Here is a 22471-nt window from a genome sequence, read left to right as displayed (position 1 = left end):
GTGACTCACGAGGGAAGGGGGCGGTGAGTCACGAACAGAAGGTGGGAAACTGAGGATGAGCGGAGGAGAGAACACACCAAAATTAGCCCCGGGATTACGTGCCAGTGAAAAGAACAAGTGGCCTCGCTTGGATCAGCAAACGAAGCCTCGCTGATCCTTGCTTAGCGCAAACCAGGGACGGCCGCCCAAACCGCCCAGCGGCGAGGACGGTGCAAGGTGCCCACGTGGGTGATGGGTCTGGCAACCCCACTGGTGCGTCGTGGCACGGAAGGGGGGGGAACCTGGGCAGGGAAAGCCACACACATCACCTTGAAAGAACACCAGGCCACAGTGAAGGGAGTGCTTTGCCTGTATACAGGAGGTCCTGGGTTCGAATTTGTAACACCTCTCTCTCTGGACAGAACTGGAGAAAGACACACACCTTCCACACATTGAGATGGGGGGATTTTTTTTAATGGCCCACCGTGCTTTAGAAAGCTTCAGGTCCACAGCCAGCCCTTCTGAGGCACCTTGACTTGTGTTATATGCAGTGAGAGCTTTTTATTTTGAAACCCAGAAATAGATTTTAGGACAAGCCACTGTCCTGCTCGTTTCAAGTGTGTGACACCCAGGCCAGCCATGATCTCAGGGATGCTGGGGACGGTGCAGCAAAAATCCCTCTGTGCATGCTCAGAGGCTGGCCGGCCTGCTTTCACAACCCCGTCCCTTCCTGCATTGGTTGTAAGAAAAGCAAAGGAAGATTTTTTTTCAAGCGGGGAAGAACATCCCGGGCTGAAGACACACAGCTGATGGAGAAGAAAAACAAGCGCCATCATCAAGGAAGGCTCCTTTCCTCTCCCCCGTTTTGTGCCAGGCCTTCTCAAAACCCTCAGCATTTGTGGAGAGAATGAAAGGGACACACAGAGAGAGAAAAACCTTGCAAATTTTAGGATCCCTCTGAGTGCCCCATCCCAGCACCCGTTTTTTGGAGAGCCCTCCAGCGCCACCTTGCGATCAAAAGGGATCCACGCCATCCTTTGGGCAGGCAGGAGGTGGAGATGACCGAGACTACTCTACCCTTTGAATTTCTGCCTGCTCCCCAAAGGCGGAGCGGCTTCCTTTGTGCAAATCTGCCCTTCAGAAGTACGGTCCAGAAAAGTCCAGCTTGGGTTCCTGAGAGTGCTAAAGTGGTCTCTTTTTGTGTGGTCCGGCCCTCCTGCCCGTAAGGGGCCAACAGTTGCCTCCAAAACTTGGGCCCGGGGGATACCCCGCCAGCCTGACTCCTTGACGGTCCCCTCCAGGAGAATCCAAACGCCTCTCTCCGGTGCAAGGGAAAGGGCTTGCTTCTTCCAGAGAAGTGACTTCCAGAGATCCTTGGGGTGGGTCTGAAATACCCGGGGGGGGGGAAACATCTCCTATCAGCCTGTGCCCAGTGGAGAGTCAAACTCCCAACGTCTGACTAACTTGCTATGAATGAAAGAATAGCTCCTTGGGGTTTTGGGATGGGCACAGAGGGTGTGCAATGAGATGAAGCTGAATGGACCTCGAAACAGAAGTAGGGACTTCTTTTCAGTGGCAGTCTCCCGGTGCGGTCAATGTTTTCCCCGCGTTCTCCATATAGCTTTGCAACAGGATACGTGCCAAGATGTTCTGGCTATATACATTCTGACCGAGCCAGCGTCGAGTATAATTGTTTGAATATTACATTTGGAAGAGGAGGATACGGGTTGAGATCCCTGCACGGTCAAAAAGCTTGGTAAGTATCCCATAATATGGATGCTGGTTTTCGGTATCCATTTTTATTGATAGCAAAAGAACTTCCGACAAAACTATGTGAACTCCAGTGGGACCACATGCACACAAACACACACACACAAGCATACAGTCATTTACTTTTGAAAGCCACCAACAGCCCTTTTCAAAAGGAAGGCCAACTAGCAATATTTAAAATAACTTTAAAAAAAAATAAAGATATGTCTCTACTATGATTTTGGTTACAAACATTTCCTGGACTCCCCTTTCAGAGACCACCCAACCGGGGTCTCTCACAACCTGGCCTGACCCAGGAATCCATTGCAAGAGTCCAAAGAATTTTGAGAAACGAGGGTTCTAAAGCAGAGACAAGGACTTTTCTGTCAACTTGTGTCCTTGTTTCCAACTTGGGACCAGTCAGGAAAACAAGGCAGGCCCTGCCATTTTTGGGTGCACGAGCAACATCTTTGTGATGCAATTCATCACCTTAATAAACTTCTGGTCTTTCTTTCTTTCTTTCTTTCTTTCTTTCTTTCTTTCTTTCTTTCTTTCTTTCTTTCTTTCTTTCTTTCTTTCTTTCTTTCTTTCTTTCTTTCTTTCTTTCTTTCTTTCTTTCTTAGTGCAGGGGCAACAGGCCCTGCCATTTTTGGGTGTAGGGCAACATCTTTGTGATGCAATTCATCACCTTTATATACTTCTGGTCTTTATTTATTTATTTATTTATGCCATTTTTGGAGTGCAGGGGCAACAGGCCCTGCCATTTTTGGGGTGTAGGGGCAACAGGACCCTGACCCCTCTTTGTGAGGTCATGTTGTGATGCAGCTCATCACCCTAATAAAACCTCTGGTCCAGGACAGCAGCCACCCATCTAGTGAGTGAAAGGCGCTCAGTCAGCTGTCTTGATCCAGTGATGGCGAAGACCCGGCGCAAGGTCCCGGTTCCTCCCGGGAACATCTTGGCAGCCGCAGTCAGCTATCTCATCGTTTTTCTTCTTATCACTTTGATGACATTATGTGTGCAGTTTGTTCTCGTTTGGGAACTCCTGCAGAGTTTTACTTTCTTTTGGAACACCTTGGAATCCATGATGATCTTGGTTACAACCATCTATTTGGTGGGTCACCTGCTCTCTGGCATCGGTGGTGATCCAAGGATGGAGCAGACCCAGCGCAGGCTTCTGGTTACTCTCCTTGCAACCTTCATCAGATACCTCATCTTAACTCTCCTCGTCTTGTTCATAACATTCTGTTACCAGATTGTTTTCCTCTTGAAGATCCTCCAGAGCTTCACTTTTATTCCAAACCTCTGCGACTCAATCAAGAGATGCTCCAGGCACCTCTTTGCGGTCCGTCAAACGCCACCCCAGCTTTCCAGCGCCCAGGTGAAGGTAGGCTGTGGCTTTACTGTTATGGGTTTGCTTTCCATAAGTAAGCAAAATGCATAGAGATAGGAAGCGGATCTGGTGTCCGTTCTTGAGAAAAAGAGAATGGGAAAAAGGCAGGTTGCTTACCTGTAACCATGGTTCTTCGAGGGGACCTCTCTGAATGCACACGTAAGGGTTTACGCTGCGCCTGCGCTGACGTTCCCGGAGTATTCTAGAGCTAAAAGTAACAATTTTATAGGATGATCCCCCCATGAGGCACCCATGCTCCTCCCACCCAAGATTCCCCTGGTGAGCGTCTTACATCAATATGGTGGAGATGATGGTAATCTGAAGAATGATGGTACGATGAAGCCTAGATAAACATGAAAACTAGTCGAATAGGTTAGGAACGAGACATTAAAGTAGGAAGTTACTTTATCAGGAAAATTGAGTAACAGGTGGATCGGATCACAATCCGGCTATTTCGCGTGTTATGACAGCCCCTAGGAAGGCTGTTTGAAGTAATTTTGCATTTGAAGAGAAAATGGGCTCGAATGGCGGGCACTTGAGTGAATTTAGACTTATCCATCGACCATAGAAGAACAAAACGTTGACATGGAGGACGGGTGGCACTGAGTCCTCTGAGAAGATGTGGGACCATAGAGTGAGACAAAAGTTATACTGGACCAGAATCATCTGGTTAATGGGCAACAGTAGCAGATATATAACATTTTAAAGTATCAATAGAAAGGCATTTTTTATTATTTATTTATTTATTTATTTATTTATTTATTTATTTATTCATTCATTCATTCATTCATTCATTCATTCATTCATTCCATTTTTGAGGTACAGGGGCAACAGGCCCTGCCATTACTAGGTGTACCGGCAACATCTTTGTGATGCACTTCATCATCTTAATAAACTTCTAGTCTTTATTTATTTATTTATGCCATTTTTGGGGTGCAGGAGCAACAGGCCCTGCCATTTTTGGGTGTAGGGGTAACATCTTTGTGATGCAATTCATCACCTTAATAAACTTCTGGCCTTTATTTATTTATTTATGCCATTTTTGGGGTGCAGGGGCAACAGGCCCTGCCATTTTTGGGTGTAGGGGTAACATCTTTGTGATGCAATTCATCACTTTAATAAACCTCTGGCCTTTATTTATTGATTTATGCCTTCTTTGGGGTGCAGGGGCAACAGGCCCTGCCATTACTGGGTGTAGGAGTAACATCTTTGTGAGGTAATACATCACCTTAATAAACTTCTGGTCTTGATTGATTGATTGATTGATTGATTGATTAATTGATGCCTTTTTTGGGGTGCAGGGGCAACAGGCCCTGCCATTTTGGGTGTAGGGGTAACATCTTTGTTATGCAGTTCATCACCTTAATAAACTTCTGGCCTTTAATTATTGATTGATTTATGCCTTTTTTTTTTGGGTGCAGGGGCAACAGGCCCTGCAATTTTTTTGTGTAGGGGTAACATCTTTGTGATGCAATTCATCGCCTTAATAAACTTCTGACCTTTATTTATTGATTGATTTATGCCTTTTGTCGGGTGCAGGGGCAACAGGCCCTGCAATTTTTGGGTGTAGGGGTAACATCTTTGTGATGCAATTCATCACCTTAATAAACTTCTGGCCTTTATTTATTGATTGATTTATGCCTTTTTTCGGGTGCAGGGGCAAAAGCCCTGCAATTTGTGGGTGTAGGGGTAACATCTTTGTGATGCAATTCATCACCTTAATAAACCTCTGGCCTTAATTTATTGAAGAAGACCTAGATGAAGTATTGAGAATCATAGAAGATTATGGACAAGTGGCAGGTCTCAAAAATGATTACCAAAAAACAAAAGTTATGATTAAAAACATAAAGAAAGAAGAAGGAAATCTGGTGAAGGGAAATAATTTTGAAGAAGTACAGTGGGGTCTTGACTTGAGAACTTAATCCGTATTGGAAGGCGGTTCTCAAGTCAAAAAGTTCTCAAGTCAAATCTGCATTTCCCATAGGAATGCATTGAAAACCATTTGATCCGTATCTGCTCTTTTCTGTCCATAGAAACTAATGGGAAGCTGCTATTCCGCCTTCGACCACTAGAGGGGGATATTTTGTTTCTTTTTTTCTTAGGTCAAGAAAGGTTCAGGGAAGGCAGGGAAAATACAGTCCAGGCAGTACCAGGCAGTCTGAAGACTGTCTCCCAATCCACTCTCTAAACGCTGGGAGGAGTGAGGAAGCAGACAGGCACCCTTTTCACTAGCCAACAGTTAACTGAAAGTTCACATTTTGCACTTTCCCTGCCTCCCACGTGTTTTTTTTTTCAGTTCTTAACTCAAATCTAAATATGTAAGTCAAGTCAATATTTTCCTATGAGATCGGTTCTTAAGTCAAAATGTTCTTAACTCAAGCCGTTCTTAAGTCAAGACCCCACTGTACAAAAAATCATTTAGGATGATTTAGGAGTCATCATCACCAAAAAAACCCAGCAACTTAATGAAAGAGAACTATCTTAGAATACAGAAGGAAACTCAGAAAAAACTGGAAGAAAGAAAGAAGCTACAACTGTCATTGATGGGAAGAATTGCAACGATAAAAATGATTATTTTGCCTAAACTTTTATTCCTCTTTCAAAATCTACCAATATTACTAAATTTCAAATATTTCAAAGAATTGGAACACCTGACAACAAAATTTGTATGGAAGACTAAGAAACCAAGAATAAAACTTAAGCTATTACAGGATCCGAAAGAAAGGGGAGGGGTGCACGACTACCGAACTTGCTGCACCTATCTGGGTAAGATGTAGCTTACTCAGGAAGAAAATCATTAAGGTGCCCGAGAGTCAAAAAGAGGAGGCCGAAAAAGGCGGGAAAGGAGAAAGAAGTAAATGGTTCACGTGTGTGTGTGTGTGTGTGTGTGGTGGGGGCAAGCCAAACGGCTGGCAAAGGAAAACGAAAACAACTCACGGGGGATCGTAGATTAGATAATTGAGAAGGGAAAGTATCCGATTTAGAGGGAGGTGATCAATAAGTTAAGGGAAAACTGTGTAGAAATAGCTCTAGTTCTCTGTAGAACTTTAGAGCATGGCGGAAAAAAGGAACTGAGGGGAATCTTGGGTGGGAAGAGCATGGGCGCCTCATGGGGGAATCATCTCATAAAATTATTACTTTTAGCTCTAGAATGCTCCAAGAACGTCAGCGCAGGCGCAGACTAAACCCTTATGTGTGCATTCACAGAGGCCACGAAGCAGAACTAGTTATTCTTTACTCTCATTCATGCTGGACCTTTCTCTTCATTTTCTCTTTCTGGCAGGTGTATGAGCAAAGACCAGCAAAGGGGCAAGGGCCTGAGAGAACAAGGACTGGGGAAAAACAACAGAGGGCATGTCTCTCCATTCCCATCCAGGTCTGGCGTCTCCCATTCCTGAACCTCCCCAGAAAAGAAGAACTTGAAGCTCACGTGAGGAGAAGAACAGCCCAGCACAGGCGGGGGCTTCCGAGACGGGTTTCTCAACCCTTGGGGGGCCTTCTGCCTCTTGGAGCAACTTGCAAAGAAGATCTGGAACACAGAATAAGGCTTCAGAGGTCCCCGCAGGTCCTGACTGCTCAGGATGAAAAAGAGAAGTGGGAAAATGAAGAGGAGGCAGAGGCCTCTCCCATGGAGATCAACGGCGGGACCTCCCCCATGGACACCAATGGCAAGGCCTCCCCCATGGAGATCAATGGCGAGGCCTCCCCCATGGAGATCGATGGCGAGGCCTCCCCCATGGATATCGACAACAGGTACTCCCCCATGGAGATTGACGGCGAGGCCTCCCCCATGGAGATCAACGGCGGGACCTCCCCCATGGACACCAATGGCAAGGCCTCCCCCATGGAGATCAATGGCAAGGCCTCCCCCATGGAGATCGATGGCGAGGCCTCCCCCATGGATATTGACAACAGGTACTCCCCCATGGAGATTGACGGCGAGGCCTCCCACATGGAGATCGACGGCGAGGCCTCCCCCATGGAAATCGATGGCGAGGCCTCCCCCATGGAAATCGACAGCGGGTACTCCCCCATGGAGACCGACAGCATGTACTCCCCCATGGAGATCGATGAGGAGAACTCCCCCATGGAGATCGACAGTGGGGACTCCCCCATGGAGATCGATCAGGAGTACTCCCCCATGGAGATCGACGAGGAGTACTCCCCCATGGAGATTGATGGTGAGGCCTCCCCCATGGAGATCGATGGCGAGGCCTCCCCCATGGAAATCGACAGCGGGTACTCCCCCATGGAGACCGACAGCATGTACTCCCCCATGGAGATCGATGAGGAGAACTCCCCCATGGAGATCGACAGTGGGGACTCCCCCATGGAGATCGATCAGGAGTACTCCCCCATGGAGATCGACGAGGAGTACTCCCCCATGGAGATTGATGGTGAGGCCTCCCCCATGGAGATCGATGGCGAGGCCTCCCCCATGGAAATCGACAGCGGGTACTCCCCCATGGAGACCGACAGCATGTACTCCCCCATGGAGATCGATGAGAACTCCCCCATGGAGATCGACAGTGGGGACTCCCCCATGGAGATCGATCAGGAGTACTCCCCCATGGAGATCGATGAGGAGTACTCCCCCATGGAGATTGATGGTGAGGCCTCCCCCATGGAGATCGATGGCGAGGCCTCCCCCATGGAGATCGAAGGTGAGGCCTCCCCCATGGAAATCGACAGCGGGTACTCCCCCATGGAGACCGACAGCATGTACTCCCCCATGGTGATCGACGAGGAGAACTCCCCCATGGAGATCGACAGTGGGTACTCCCCCATGGAGATCGATCAGGAGTACTCCCCCATGGAGATCGACGAGGAGTACTCCACCATGGAGCTTGATGGTGAGGCCTCCCCCATGGAGATCGATGGTGAGGCCTCCCCCATGGAGATCGACAGCGGGTACTCCCCCATGGAGATTGATGGCGAGGCCTCCCCCATGGAGATCGATGGCGAAGCCTCCCCCATGGAGACCGACAGCGGGTACTGCCCCATGGACATTGACGAGGAGTACTCCCCCATGGAGATTGCTGGCGAGGCCTCACCCATGGAGATCGATAGCGAGGCCTCCCCCATGGAGATTGATGGCGAGGCCTCCCCCATGGAGATCAACGGCGGGACCTCCCCCATGGAGATTGACGGCGAGGCCTCCCCCATGGAGATCGATGGCGAGGCCTCCCCCATGGAGATCAACGGCGGGGCCTCCCCCAAATGTACCTGCAGCATCTGTATGTGTGCCCGAAATTCATCACGGCGGCATACCAAGAGGCGCTCTTGTAGCGCATTCAGTTCATGTTGGAGAGGATCCCTGTGTGCACACCGGGTGAGGTTCCCTTCCCAGGGTGAAAATATTAGCCAGAAGATTGGGCCAAATCCATATCGTCTTATTATCAGGAGTATTATCATGATCAATAGTATTATCAGACAAGAGGGCCTTCTTCAATGACCAATGCAAAGATATCGAGGAAAATAATAGAAAGGGAAATACCAGAGATCTGTTCAAGAAAACTGCAGATATTAAAGGAACATTTTCTTCAAAGATGGATATTATAAACGACAAAAATGGGAGGGACCTTACAGAAGCAGAAGACATCAAGAAGAGGCGGCAAGAATACGCAGAGGAATTCTATCAGAAAGATCTGGATGTCTCGGACAACCCAGATAGTGTGGTTGCTGACCTTGAGCCGGACATCCGGGAGAGTGAAGTCAAGTGGGCCTTAGAAAGGGTGGCTAACAACAAGGCCAGTGGAGGTGATGGCATTCCAGTGGAACTGTTTAAAATTTTAAAAGATGACGCTGTTAAGGTGTTACGTTCAATATGCCAGCAAGTATGGAAAACTCAGCAGTGACCAGAGGATTGGAAAAGATCAGTCTACATCCCAATCCCGAAGAAGGGCAGTGCCAAAGAATGCTCCAACTATCGCATAATTGCACTCTTTTCACACGCTAGCAAGGTTGTGCACAAAATCCTCCAAAGCAGGCGTCAGCAGTATGTGGACTGAGAACCCCCAGAAGTACAAACTGGGTTTCGAAGGGGCAGAGGAACTAGAGACCAAATTTCTAACATGCGCAGCATTATGGAGAAAGCCAGAAAAAAGTTCCAGAAAAACATCTACTTCTGCTTCATTGATTAGCAAAAGCCTTTGACTTTGTGGAACCAAAGCAAACTATGGCAAGTTCTCAAAGAAATGGGAGTGCCTGACCACTTTATCCATCTCTTGAGAAATCTATCCATGGGACAGGAAGCAACTGGATACGGAACAACTGATTGGTTCAAAATTGGGAAAGGAGTACGACAAGGCTGTATGTTGTCACCCTGCTCCTTTAACTTATATGCAGAATACATCATGCGAAAGGCCGGACTGGACGATATCCCAAGCCAGAATTAAGACTGCCGGAAGAAATATCAACAACCTCCGATAAGCAGATGATACCAGTCTGATGGCAGAAAGTGAGGAGGAATTAAATGAGGTGAAAGAGGAGAGTGCAAAAAACGGTCTGAAGCTCAACATAAAAAAAAAACTAAGATCATGGCCACTGGTCCCATCACCTCCTGGCAAATAGAAGGGGAAGATATGGAGGAAGTGACAGATTTTACTTTCTTGGGCTCCATGATCACTGCAGATGGAGACAGCAGCCACGTAATTAAAAGACGCCTGCTAGGGGCGTCTTTTAATTTTGTTAAAAGACGACAAACCTCGACAGCATCTTAAAAAGCAGATACATCACGTTGCCGACAAAGGTCCACATAGTCAAAGCTATCGTTTTCCCAGTAGTGATGTATGGAAGTGAGAGCTGGAGCATAAAGAAGGCTGACCATCAAAGAATTGATGCTTTTGAATTGTGGTGCTGGAGGAGACTCTTGAGAGCCCCCTGGACTGGAAGGAGAACAAACGTATCAATTCTGAAGGAAATCAACCCTGAGTGCTCACTGGAAGGACAGATCCTGAAGCTGAGGCTCCAATATTTTCTCAACATCAGGGTCTTTTCCAGGGTGTCTTCTCTTCTCATGAGATGGCCAAAGTACTGGAGCCTTAGCTTCAGCATCTGTCTTTCCAGTGAGCACTCAGGGTTGATTTCCTTCCAGGGGACTCTCAAGAGTCTCCTCCAGCATCATATGTCAAAAGCATCAATTCTTCAGTGGTCAGCTTTCTTTATGGGCCAGCTCTCAATTCCATGCATCACTACAGGAAAAACCATAGCTTTGACTATGCGGACTTTTGTCGGCAAGGTGATGTCTCTGCTTTTTAAGATGCTGTCAAGGTTTGTCATTGCTTTCCTCCCAAGAAGCAGGCGTCTTTTAATTTTGTCACCATCTGCAGTGATCATGGAGCCCAAAAAAGTACAGTGGTAGTTCAACCTACGAACGTCCCTACTTACGGATATATTGACCTACAGACAGCTCCGGGTGCAAGTAGATGTACATTTTTCCAGCTGGAGCAGTCCGTAGGTCAAAATGTCTGTAAGTAGGGACATTCATAGGTCGAGGGCAGGAAATTCAAACCATTGGTGGCGAAGAGGCTGCTTCTTAGTAGCTCTTTTGCCCCAACGGTTAGGAAAAGGGAGGCTCAGCCTCCCTGGCTTCCACCGCTGCTGCCGCCATCGCCGGGAGGCCAGCCGCTGGACCATCCCGTCTGAGCTCAGCTTCCTGGGGGTCCCCCACTGCCGCGATCGCCGCAGCAGGAGACCCCCAGGAGGCTTCGGACCAGCACGTTGCTGCTTTTTTTTCTTTTAAAAAAGTTGTTCTGGGTGAATTTTGGCGGGTAGGTTTGGGCTGGGGTGTATGTTTCTGTGTTGTTTTGTTTTTTGATGATTTTTTTTTTGCAGTACTAGCGTGGGATGTTTATTTTTGGATTTGTTTTGGCTTTTTGCAGGCCATGGGGCCTGCAGTGTTTTATTTTTATTTTGGGGAGGGGGTATTTTTTTTCTTTGGCCAGAATGGATTAATCGGTTTTCAATGCATTCCTAAGGGAAATGGTGCTTCGACTTGTGAAAATTTTGACTTACGGCCACCATTCCAATATGGGTTAATTTCGTAAGTCAAGGTACTACTGTAAAATCTCTCACTGCCTCCATATCTTCCCCTTCTATTTGTCAGGAGGTGATGGGGCCAGTGGCCATGATCTTGGTTTTTTTTTTATGTTGAGCTTCAGACTGTTTTTTGCACTCTCCTCTTTCACCCTCATTTAATTCCTCCACACTTTCTGCCATCAGACTGGTATCATCTGCATATTGGAGGTTGTTGATATTTCTTCCGGCAGTCTTAATTCCGGCTTGGGATTTCTCCAGTTCGGCCTTTCGCATGATGTATTCTGCGTATAAGTTAAAGGAGCAGGGTGACAACATACAGCCTTGTCGTACTCCTTTCCCAGTTTTGAACCAATCAGTTGTTCCGTATCCAGTTCTAACTGTTGCTTCCTGTCCCATGTATAGATTTCTCAAGAGATGGATAAAGTGGTCAGGCACTCCCATTTCTTTAAGAACTTGCCATAGTTTGCTGTGGTCCACACAATCAAAGGCTTTTGCTTAGTCAATGAAGCAGAAGTAGATGTTTTTCTGGAACTTTTTTCTGGCTTTCTCCATAATCCAGCGCATGTTAGCAATTTGGTCTCTAGCTCCTCTGTCCCTTAAAAATCCAGCTTGCACTTCTGGGAGTTCTCGGTCCACTTACTGTTGAAGCCTACCTTGTCGGATTTTGAGTATAACCTTGCTAGCGTGTGAAATGAGTGCAACGTACAGTAGTTGGAGCACTTGACCACTTGACTTCACTCTCCAGGATGTCTGGCTCAAGGTCAGCAACTACACTGTCTGGGTTGTCCGAGACATCCAGATCTTTCTGATAGAATTCCTCTGCGTATTCTTGCCGCCTCTTCTTGATGTCTTCTGCTTCTGTAAGGTCCCTCCCACTTTTGTCGTTTATTATAGGGAGAAGACGATGTGCAGGTTTTCATCTTCTGCCTTCTGCTAGCATCCTCCATTGGCACCAGGAACACAAAGAGCCCAAGCTCACGGAGCAGCCTCGAGTCTCTGCACTGCTTTCCCATCATCGCTATTTGCCAAATTTCAGTTATTATTATTATTATCATCATCATTAGCATCATTATTATCATTATTATCATTATCACCACTATTATTATTACTTGATTACTTTCCCACAGTAATCATACGTTAACTACTGATGTATTTCAATAAAAATCTTTCTTGTGATCTATGTTTATGAAGATGCAGATCTGTGTGGCTTTGGGGGGGGTCTCTTTTCAGGAGCATGTAGAGCGTGCAAACATCAGAGTCCTCTGGAGTCCAGAGGTTCAGAACCTGCAGGTCTCGAGTCAAGGCTCATTGGCTGTGGCCATCCTTGCAACACCCCTGTTTTCCATCGAGGTGGGTCAGGCTGAAGGAGACCCCGGGTCTTGCTCGGACTCTTCAGACGCACCCCGGGGGGTGAGAGAAAGGCCGGGAGTCTCCACATCGGACTGATTTCCACTGATTCCAGAAATGGACTTGATGTTTTAAATTAAGCACCAAATAAGGCATCAACACAATAAAAATAAAACCATATTTTAAAAAGGAATAAAAAACAAAGGGAACTCACAGGGAAATAATCATCTTCATGAAAGGAACGAGAAGAGAAAATGTTTCTTCATCATAGGAAATCTGTGTCCTAGTTAAAAATATATATATTTCTTCGATTTCCATCTGTCCTGACCCCCAGAACTGGCATGGAAACCAAAGGAGTTTTTTTGGGGGGGGGCTCAGGAGGAACCTGCTGGAGGTAACTCCGCCCATTCCATTGTCCTTCCCCCCTCCCGGGAGCTGTCCAGACCAGAGGGGGGGGAGACGGGGCGTGCCCTGGGTCAGCCCAGGGATCAGGGCTGGAGGGGGTCGCCCTCGCCTTGGAAACCTCAGGGCGCAGCCTGGATCCATCCCTGAGCAGGAGAGAGGTTTCCAGCAAGCCCTCCCCCATGGCGGCGCCTCCTCCCACCCCCATGGGGAGTCTGTCCATCTCATGCCCACCTTTCTGTTTTCCTGAGCTTTAGTACAACCCCACTGACTGGGGGTTGTACTAAATCTCCACTAAATATTCCATTTTTCCTTTGAAAAAACAACAACTGCTCCTTTTCTTTCAGGAAATAAGAGGGAACGTTTTAATTTATCTAGGAAGATAAATCTGTGGCCCTTCAGATCTTGTGGGACTAAAACCTCCATCAGCCAAATTAAAGGGAGGATGATGGATGAGAGGAACAACACCTCAAAAGCTATACTTCTCCTCCCTCTTCAGGAAAAAAAAAATCACTTTTTTTAAAAAAAAGAGAGAGCGAGTGGGAAGAGAAAGGAGTATAAGCCCCTCCTCCAAAATAAAAACAAGTCATTGAAAACAGGCTTTTAAAAGCATGCAAGTCTCTCCAGATACTTTAATGATCATCTTGTATAGAATGAATATGCCGTAAAATCAGGAGGCGAGGCTGCTAGGGGATTATGGGATCTGTATTTCTCTCCCACCCACCCCCAATCAGCTTAAGATGCTTAGAGACCTGCTGCTTTGATTCGATTTTTATGAAGTCAAGTTTCCCCAACTTTTTCCTTTGGCAGTGGGGGGGGGGAGGAAGGTGTGATTTAAGAATGTACCCCAAATACAACCCACCTCTATCTTCCTGCATCAACGGCTGTGAACAACCCCGTTTCCTGCTTCAGAGAGAGGACAGCCAGAAGCTGCTCAGAAGCCAGAGACAGAGGCTATGGCAAAGAAGTGGTTCTCTCTCTCTCTCTCTCTCTCTGTCTCTCTCTCTGTCTCTCTCTCTCTCTCTCTCTCAATCTCTCCCCCCCCACCAATGGTTTACTCCCCAGGATCCTGGCCCTGCTCCACCTTTCTCAAGTCCGGGTTCTGCTTTAATTTTCCCCTACACTCAAACGGCAAGCTAACTGAAACACAGGCTGGATTGGAAGGGAGCAAGCAAGCTCAGGAAATGGTCAGGGCGGCTTTTCTCCACAAGATAAAATCTACAACGCGCGACCAGGCACATCACTTCCTTTCCTGAACGGAGAGACAAAATTGCTACCCACGCTCTGCTGCCACCTCTCCGGTCGTCTTGGAACTGACCGCAAGGAAGCCTCTTCCGACCAAAATCCACACCGTTTTTGCTAAGACACAGGCTTGCGGGTCACCACTTACCCATAGGCATCCTACACATTTCTACTCGCAGAGGAGTCCCACAGAGTTCGGTGGCGTTGAGGCAGGGACTGACAAAGACCTCCACCCGAAACCCTGCAGCTGAATCACCTAATTGAGAAGACGGGGGTGCTTCTCAAATCCCACCCACCTCCCGAGGAGGTGCCCAGAAAAAGATCCCTGTTCTTCTATCTGATCAATAACTGGAGATAAAAGCAAAATCCCCTCCCCCGGGTCAAAACTGGGTTTGGCCCAACTGGGCACATTCCAGAGGATTTTGGACTACAGCTCCTATCATCCACAGCCAGCACGGCCTTCATCAGCTGCAGAAAATCTTTTGCCAGTTCGGTTCTTTGATGGGACAGGAAGGGCCGTTAGAACGCTTAGCAAGGCAAGGCTGGAGAACCTTGGCAACTTTGCTTCGCTCAATTTGAATGCTGGCCCTTGCTGGCAAACAGAGCCTTTCTGATACGATAAAAAAGAGATAAATTACCAACATGTCCACGTTTGTAACTCTCAAGAATTCTACCCTTCTAAGATTCCACTCCTCAGCAAAGACATATTTTCCCCCCAGAGCACAGATAACCAGAAATGTGATTTATTTCATATATACAAAACTGAGGCCGGCCCTTCCCTCTCAAGCTGACCTAGCCTGCAGGGCTTCTGTTATGAGGGAAAAGAGCAGCATCGACTGTCAGGGAGAGAGAGAGGCAAACTTTTAAAACAAATGCTCAAATCACTAAATAAATAAAGCCATGATTTCTCAGAGGAGAGGAAATCCTGTCACCGTTTGCACGGGGCACAATCAGAGACGCTATTAATTATCTCCTTCTGTTGGACAAAGAATCTGAATTACCACCATCACGCCTCCAGAGAGAGGAGGCAGCTGAGACCACACAGCGCGAGGGTGGCTGATGGGTTTCCTTGGCTTGCACCCGGGTGGCCCTGAGCCAGCTGCATGGGGGACCCAGGGCGCCCCCAGGAGGGGGGGCGAGAAACCACTTCTGAGTCGACTGAGAAAACCCTAGGAGGGCCACCATTAGGTCGTAAATCATCATCATCATCACTAAATCTGATACTAGAAACAGATTAAAGGCAAACTGGAATGGTAACCACCAGACTTTAAAATAGCATTCCCCCCCCCAGCTTGACAGCAAATGTTAGCACCATCTGTTTCCAAAACCACAGACATCTGGTTTGTGGCGCAGTGGTTAAAACGCTGTACTGCAAGCTAAAACTGTGCTCACGACTTGGGGTTCAAATCCCAGGTAGCCGGCTCAAGGTTGACTCAGCCTTCCATCCTTCCGAGGTCGGTAAAATGAGTACCCAGCTTGCTGGGGGGGCAATGTGTAGCCTGTATAATTAAAAATTGTAAACCGCCCGGAGAGTGCTTCTAGCGCTATGGGGCGGTATATAAATCCAATAAATAAATAAATAAATAAATTAAAGAAGGTGTGGGAGGGATGCAGGGGGAAAAACCTCCTATATTCCCATTAATGTTGAGGAGGTGCAGGATTTCGGTGGGCATTGGTTAAGACAAGTGGGCGACTCAAGGCAAAAATCTCATGTTTTTTCTTTTCTTTCGAAGAAGGCACAGAACAGGCTGTATTTCCTGAGAATGCTCGGCAAGTTAAATTTATCTCAGCATTTACTTCTGTCATACTATCGTAGCACCATTGAGAGTGTCCTAACCTATGGCATTCTGGCATGGTTTGGGAGTAACTCTGTAGCGGACAAAAAACCTCTACAGAGAACCATTAAAATTGCCCAGAATATCATCGGGCTCCAGCTACCAACCTTGGATGACATCTTCACATCCCGCTGTCTAAGGAAGTCACACAACATCCTGAGAGACTCTTCCCATCCTGCTTATAACTTTTTTGAACTGTTACCATCTGGCAGGAGATATAGAACAATTAAGACTCGGACCACACGTTTTCTCAATAGTTTTTATCCCAGAGCTATAATTGCAATTAATAATGAGCTTAAAGACCACCAGTAGTGAATAATTAGTTGGACTGTGTTACTTGGCCTGCGGTGTAGATGTTTGTATTTTTAGTGGGGGATTTTTTAGTGGGTGAGGAGTGTTTAGGGAATTTTATCTGTGTGCATGTGTCTGGTCTCTGGGTGTCTGTGAATTTTGTTGTATGTGTATACTGTGTATATACTTACAATGACAATAAATTATTATTATTATTATTATTATTATTATTATTATTATTATTATTATTATTATTATTATTATTATTATTATTATTATTATTATTATTTTCCTGGAGGTTTGGAAGACGGGACCCTCTGATTATTCTGTCCCTCGCCCCAAAAGAGTCACTCCAAATTCACAAATTGCAACACACACACACACACACACACACACACACACACACACACACACACACACACACACACACAAAAGGCCATGCTCTGATGTCTTCTGATCTCCCTCTTGCAGCCCTCCTGAAGCTTCCCTCAAGGCCCCTTAAATGGCCCCTTCTAGGAACTGGGAAGTCACTTGATTCAGAGGACGCACAAAGCTAGGTTTTGATGGCCCACAGAAGCAGGGTGTGGTTTTCTTTTCGGAGGGGGCGGGAGAACTGATCTTGTCCCCCACATATCCCCTCAGGGGGATCAAGCTTGTGTTGCCTCCAGAACTACCTGGAGAAGAACGTCCTGGTTCAGTTGGAAATGGGATCCGAGCCTTTTCCCTGTTCCAGTGATTTATTTCAGTTTCGACCTGACTCATTCTGTGCAAGGAGCCCGGATACAGTAATAGGCGTTGCTCAACCTCTCCACCTGCCTTCAGAGCCAAACACTTTTTAAAAAAAAATCATTTCCAAAGGAACAGTTCTATCCACCCCTCCTAGGAAAGCAAACTTTCCTGTCCCGACTTTGGCACCGAACAGAGAAAAGAAATAAAAATGCAATAAATACGGCCATTGGCTTGCTCTGCGAACCGGGTGAAAGAGAGATAACACGCTCAGGAAACAACGTATTCCTGACCAGTAAATAAAGGTTTAACCCTCATTCGCTTTTTGAAAAGCAGTCTCTTGTAATTACAGTAGAAAACCCTGAAAACTTAATAATAAATTGTTTAAAAAGTAACTCTTCCTTATCCGGTTTCACAACAGTAATCTAAACAAATTACTTTGTGTCCACCCTGCCCGAAAATGACGGCCTTCCCCCATCCCTCCCCTCCAGGTGCAATGGGTGACAACTCCCATCATCCACCAGCCAAAACGGCCAAATAGTCACAAGAACCCAACTTTCTGGTGAAATAATCCCGGGCCATCTTTGCTGGCTGCACAAAATGAGCCACTTTGGATCCTCTATCTCATTTTAATTTCATTCCAAAGCATGTTTTTGCAGGATATAAATGTTACGGAGAAATCCCAAAGTTCTGATGGCCCTCGTCGCCTCCATCCGAGTGGACTCTAAATGTGAGGGGAGGCACTTCCGTCTCCTATCCATGCCACCTGGGCTTCTGGATAAATGAAACCAAGAAGAGGGTAGAGAGGTCTCGGGGGGGGGTATTCCAAAGCGGCTACCCTCATGGTGCACCCCAAGTTCCAGTTGTGACACTCAGAAAGGCCCTTCAGTTGGGCCCCACCGCCGACCTCCGCAGGTCAACCCCCGTTTCCTCCAGAAACTTGGCAAGCGGTGATGCGTCTGCTCAGGGACAGGCCTGGCTCCAGGCTGAGTGTGTAATGTCTTCTTCCTCGGCCGGGATAATGGCTTGACCTTCTTTTGTGCAATCAATGAACATCCCATCTGCAAAGTGGGTTGCCCGGCCGGCCGTTGGTGTCTGGCAAAGGGCGAAGGTTCACCGTCGAAACTCCAGACAGGAAGAAGGAAGTGCAAGTGGGTCAGAAAGGCCCCCCTCACGGCCAAGCAGATATTTCAGGAGCGATCAAACGAGGGGCGGAAGGCAGCCGCTGGCTTTCACTCTTTCTGCCCAACAACAATCACTCAAAGGTAGATTGCCCTGAGCTGGGGGGGGGGGGCGTCTGGTTTAGGTTCTTCCCTTCTGTTCATTTGTCTTATCCCTTTTCAGAGAGCATTTAAACCAAGCAATGTAAGGGTGAGTGTCACGGAATTGGGAAACTGTTGTCCCCCATGAATGTTGACACTCCGTTTGACCCCGGATCCATCAGGGCTTTTTCAGCCTGGCCTACCTGGCAGGTCTCTAGGAGGATAAAGCAGAGAAGAGGAGAACAGTGCCTGCCATTCTGAGCTCACTGCCTTGAGTTGGCATTTACGGCAATGGTTCCATCAACAAATAACAAACCCATCTGGATACCTAAATGATGGACATTAAGGTTGCGATTTGAAATACCTTTCTTTTTCCCCTTTTCGTAGAGGGGGGCCAGGAAAACAGATGATTATTTAGATTTTTAGACACTCGGGGGGAGGGGTTGTCTGGGAAGGCAGCTTCAGTCCAGGTTTCACTTTATGTTTGAGATTCTTACCCACGGTTAAGACAGCAAACCCCGGCTGTTTTGCTAATACCGATGAATGTTTAAACCAGCACCAAGCTGACCAAGGGCAGTTTGTGCTAACCATGGTTAAGCACAGCGCCTGTATGAGAGTGGCTGAAGGTAGTTTAGGCTAACCACAGTTAAGCATCCTATCTCAACCAGAGCCACCAAAGATCAGTGGCCCCTCCACCCACAGCAGGGCCAACGGGGTCAGCCACAGAGCCTCCTCCGGGGCCACAGAGGACACCAAACACGAACCACGGTGGAACGTCTGACCTGCACTGGGGCCACTAAGGATGGAAGAGCGGAGAGGGCGATCTAGGGACCCAGGGGCTGGGCAGAGCCCACCGGACTCACCAGCTTCTGAAACAGGTGCCCGACCACCACGCCGCTGTCCCAGTTCTGGATCTGGGGCCACAAGCTGTCATAAAACTCCTTGTGGATTTCGTAGATGTCCTGGATCTTGTAGAAAATGGTCTCGATCTGCTGGATGGTGAGGACCGGCTGGGAGGTGGTGGCTGTCGCCTTCAGGGGCTTCATCGGCTGCAGAGGACAGGAGGAGACAGATGGAGCCCTCTGGCCCTGGGACTTTTAAGAAACACAACTTTATATTTTTTGGACTCGCAGACAGAGGACTGGAAAATACAGCCACCCGTCGGCCGACAAATGTTGGAAACTGTTTTCTACTGAATTTAGGGTGTCTTGCCTTCATCATCATCATCATTATCTTCTGCTGCTGCCTGGACCGGATTACCGCCACCCCCTTTCTTTTAAAAACCAGAAATCATGAGAAAGATCATAAGGTCACTTCTCCCTTTCTCTCTTTTTAAATGTTGTTTCAGGCCTCAAACAGGTACAGGAATAAAATAACCTTCCCTTGGAGGATCCCACCTGCTGGAAGCTTCTAGGTGCTTCTCCTTTGTGAGTTGAATTCCCACCCCCAATCATCATTACCAGTGGGCTGCCGATGGCCCAGAGACGGTTCAGTTTCTACCTCCCATCTAGCGATCCGTGTCTCTTATAACTGATGATGGAAGAGCCCCCCTGGCCCACCTGTGGCCTTACTCTTTCAACACACAGCACCAGGGTAGGAACGTCACAACATCTGAATGCAATATATAAAAAGCCTGAGGTGGGTGGATAGGACTTGTTGAGGCCCAGAACTCCCATAATTCTGCAACCATGCATTTTACCAGCAACAAATAACAATGTATGCTTGTGATCAAGTCCGGTCTAATGCAAATTTGGGGTGGGGGGTCGGTTTTGTCGTCCATGGCCAACTCAGACCCGTCAGCCTTGCAAAAGATCTGCTCCCGGACGGAGCTGAAAAAGGGCCAGAAAGGGTTGGTCAAGAGGGTATGAGATCCTTGGCTGACAACCTCTGTCTCTCTGCGCTCTCTCTCCCAGCCTCCAGCTTTGCCACCTGGCCTTCAAATGCCTTTCCTAGGAATGGGGTTATTCAGAAATCGAATTCACGCAGAAATGATGGGAGACCGGTTTCCCAGGCTGCCCCCTCCCCTTCCCAAAAAGCAAGGTGATACCAGATTTTGACCGCCAGGTGGAGCAACCCACCCCATAATATGCAATACCAGATGCCCACAAGAATGGACAAGTGAGTTATTCAACCAAGAAAGAAAGGAGGGGAGAAAAGTAACTTCTCTAGAAGACAACTCTTAGGATCTCCTGGCAAGTGTGGGCATTCTGGGAAGTGTCGTCCAAAAACCTGGTTTCTCCCAGGGTATCCAAGGATAACCAGACTCTTTTTAATTCTTGCTTAAGTCATTTGCTCAAGAAACCTGGACGCTCTGAAATGCAGGATGCCCAGGAAACGGGCTCTAAGCCAGAGGCCAGAATCCTGCAGGGGATTTGCGCCGTCATAAGCGTCACTAGTGTAAATCTCAGGCGCAAACAATCACAAATTGAAGAGCCGATGCTCCCATTCCGGGTCACAATAGGATGCTGGACATAAGTGGCGCATTTATGTACAGCCGTAATTACCAACGTTTGGGGGCAGAACTCAGGAGAGGCGAGTTCAAGTCCCCATAGATGAAATAATATCCATTGGCTGACTTCGAGCCCGTCATTCTCTCCCACCTCTAAACAAACAAACAAACAAACAAACAAACAAACAAATAAATGATTCCAGGGAGTTTGGACACATAGAAAAACAGCAACCAGCCTAATCCCAGTGATCCCAAGTGTTTTTTTAAAAAAATCCAATTTTGTTGGCACTTAATTCCCAAGCAGCTTAAAGTATATGCACAGCCTCGTTTATAGCAATATCCATTGGCCACGTCACGTGTCTTAAGCTCTCATCTTATACAAGAGCCAAAGATCCCCGTCAAATAGACCAATTTGACCAACAAATGTAATTTCCCCGTAAATCGCCGGGATAACAAAATCCTAGAACAGCCTGTGTTCAAGAAGTCTGATTTCCTCTTGTGTGGCTTTAACACCATTATTGCGGTTTAGACATACAGTTTATACTTACAAATGAACTGCAGTGCAAATGACAATGGTTTTAATGGATGTCCCTGATGCAAACACAGACCTTTTTATACAGGATAATTACAGCAATGGGTTTATTCTCAGAGGTGATGCGGGGGAGGGGGAGAAATTACAGGTTTTACTTTTCTGAAAAGATTACAGACAGCAAGCTGGAAAACACCTCTCTGCATGACATTTTTGAGCCAACTTGGGCAATTCCCTTTCGAGGGCTGAATTCGAGTCACAGACATTCCCGGAGGTCATGTGCCCGGGGATGGGTGGGTGGGGGTGGGGGTCAGGGTTTTACTTTTAAGCTCCTACAGCTGGTAACCAAAGCCCTGAGGAAGCAGCTCAGCCTTTTAGAAAAGAGAAAATCCCTCAGAAAAGGTTGGAAGGGTTAGATTTGGCTTGAAGGCCTGATTTGACCCAGGGCGTCCGGTTACCCACCCCTGCTGCACAGAAACCGCGCCTGCTGGGGAGGAGGGAACAATGAACATATCTTTATGCTTTAAGTGTCTCCCCTCTTCCCGGTGACAGGCACGGCCACTGTTCATGCGCACGTCTCGTAAGTTAACGGCAACTTTCCCGCTCACATGCCTCTCCAGCAAGCATGTGGGAAAATACTTCCCAGGCACTGGTCAACAGCACCCTACTCAGAGATCAGCCATATATAACTCAGCAAGCAGCTTTCCTTTGTCCCGTTATGTGCCCTTCCCACACAGCCTGGTATGTTGCGATTTTCTGCACACCTGCACTTTATAGGTCCGCTTTTTCGGAAATCAAACATTATTTCTAGTTGAACTTGGTTTGTAAATAAAATAACAAAAAGTAAAAAAAGAAGAAGGAGACAGCACCCCGGCTCAAATTCCAGCCACTTACCGCAGCACCCGGTCCATCTGCAGGGGTGGGGGAAACGCTCTCCGATCCGTCCCTGTTGTCGCCGGCGCTGCCCCCCTCTGGATTGCGGGCACCGAGGTGGGGGGACATAGTGGCTGATTCGTCAATGTAAGGCATGGTCTCTGAGCCGCCGGGGGGAACTTTGGGCTCCTCGTTGCCCTCGGCATCATATTCCTCGGTGCCGTAGTTGAAATCTGTCCAAAGAAAAATAGGGAAGCCTGGTCAGTGTGGGCGGCAAGCCCAAGTGAAGGCAGCAAATCCCCAGTGGGTTTTAGTCCGAATGCTGAAAGAGCAATCCGAGATGTCAGACTTGTT

At 47.5% G+C, this 22471-nt stretch overlaps 1 protein-coding gene across 2 annotated transcripts in view; it reads right to left on the bottom strand.

Moving 5' to 3' along the window:
• LOC110070649 (active breakpoint cluster region-related protein) overlaps positions 1 to 22267 on the bottom strand; it is a 79840-nt gene extending 57573 nt beyond the window's left edge. The window contains exon 1 of one of the 2 annotated variants that reach the window (XM_078394363.1): positions 22139 to 22267. The gene's annotated coding sequence lies outside the window, so the exon portion shown is untranslated. Of the gene's footprint in view, positions 1 to 19129; positions 19314 to 22138 lie in introns of those variants that run through there. The other variant, XM_078394362.1, reaches the window with a different exon arrangement.
• Between the last annotated feature and the right edge of the window lie 204 nt (positions 22268 to 22471).

The sequence above is a fragment of the Pogona vitticeps genome, chromosome 5, assembly GCF_051106095.1.
Source record: "Pogona vitticeps strain Pit_001003342236 chromosome 5, PviZW2.1, whole genome shotgun sequence".
In the NCBI taxonomy this organism is placed as follows: domain Eukaryota; kingdom Metazoa; phylum Chordata; class Lepidosauria; order Squamata; family Agamidae; genus Pogona; species Pogona vitticeps.
The sequence above is the reverse complement of the archived record's forward strand: the minus strand, read 5'-3'. Positions and strand labels throughout refer to the sequence as shown.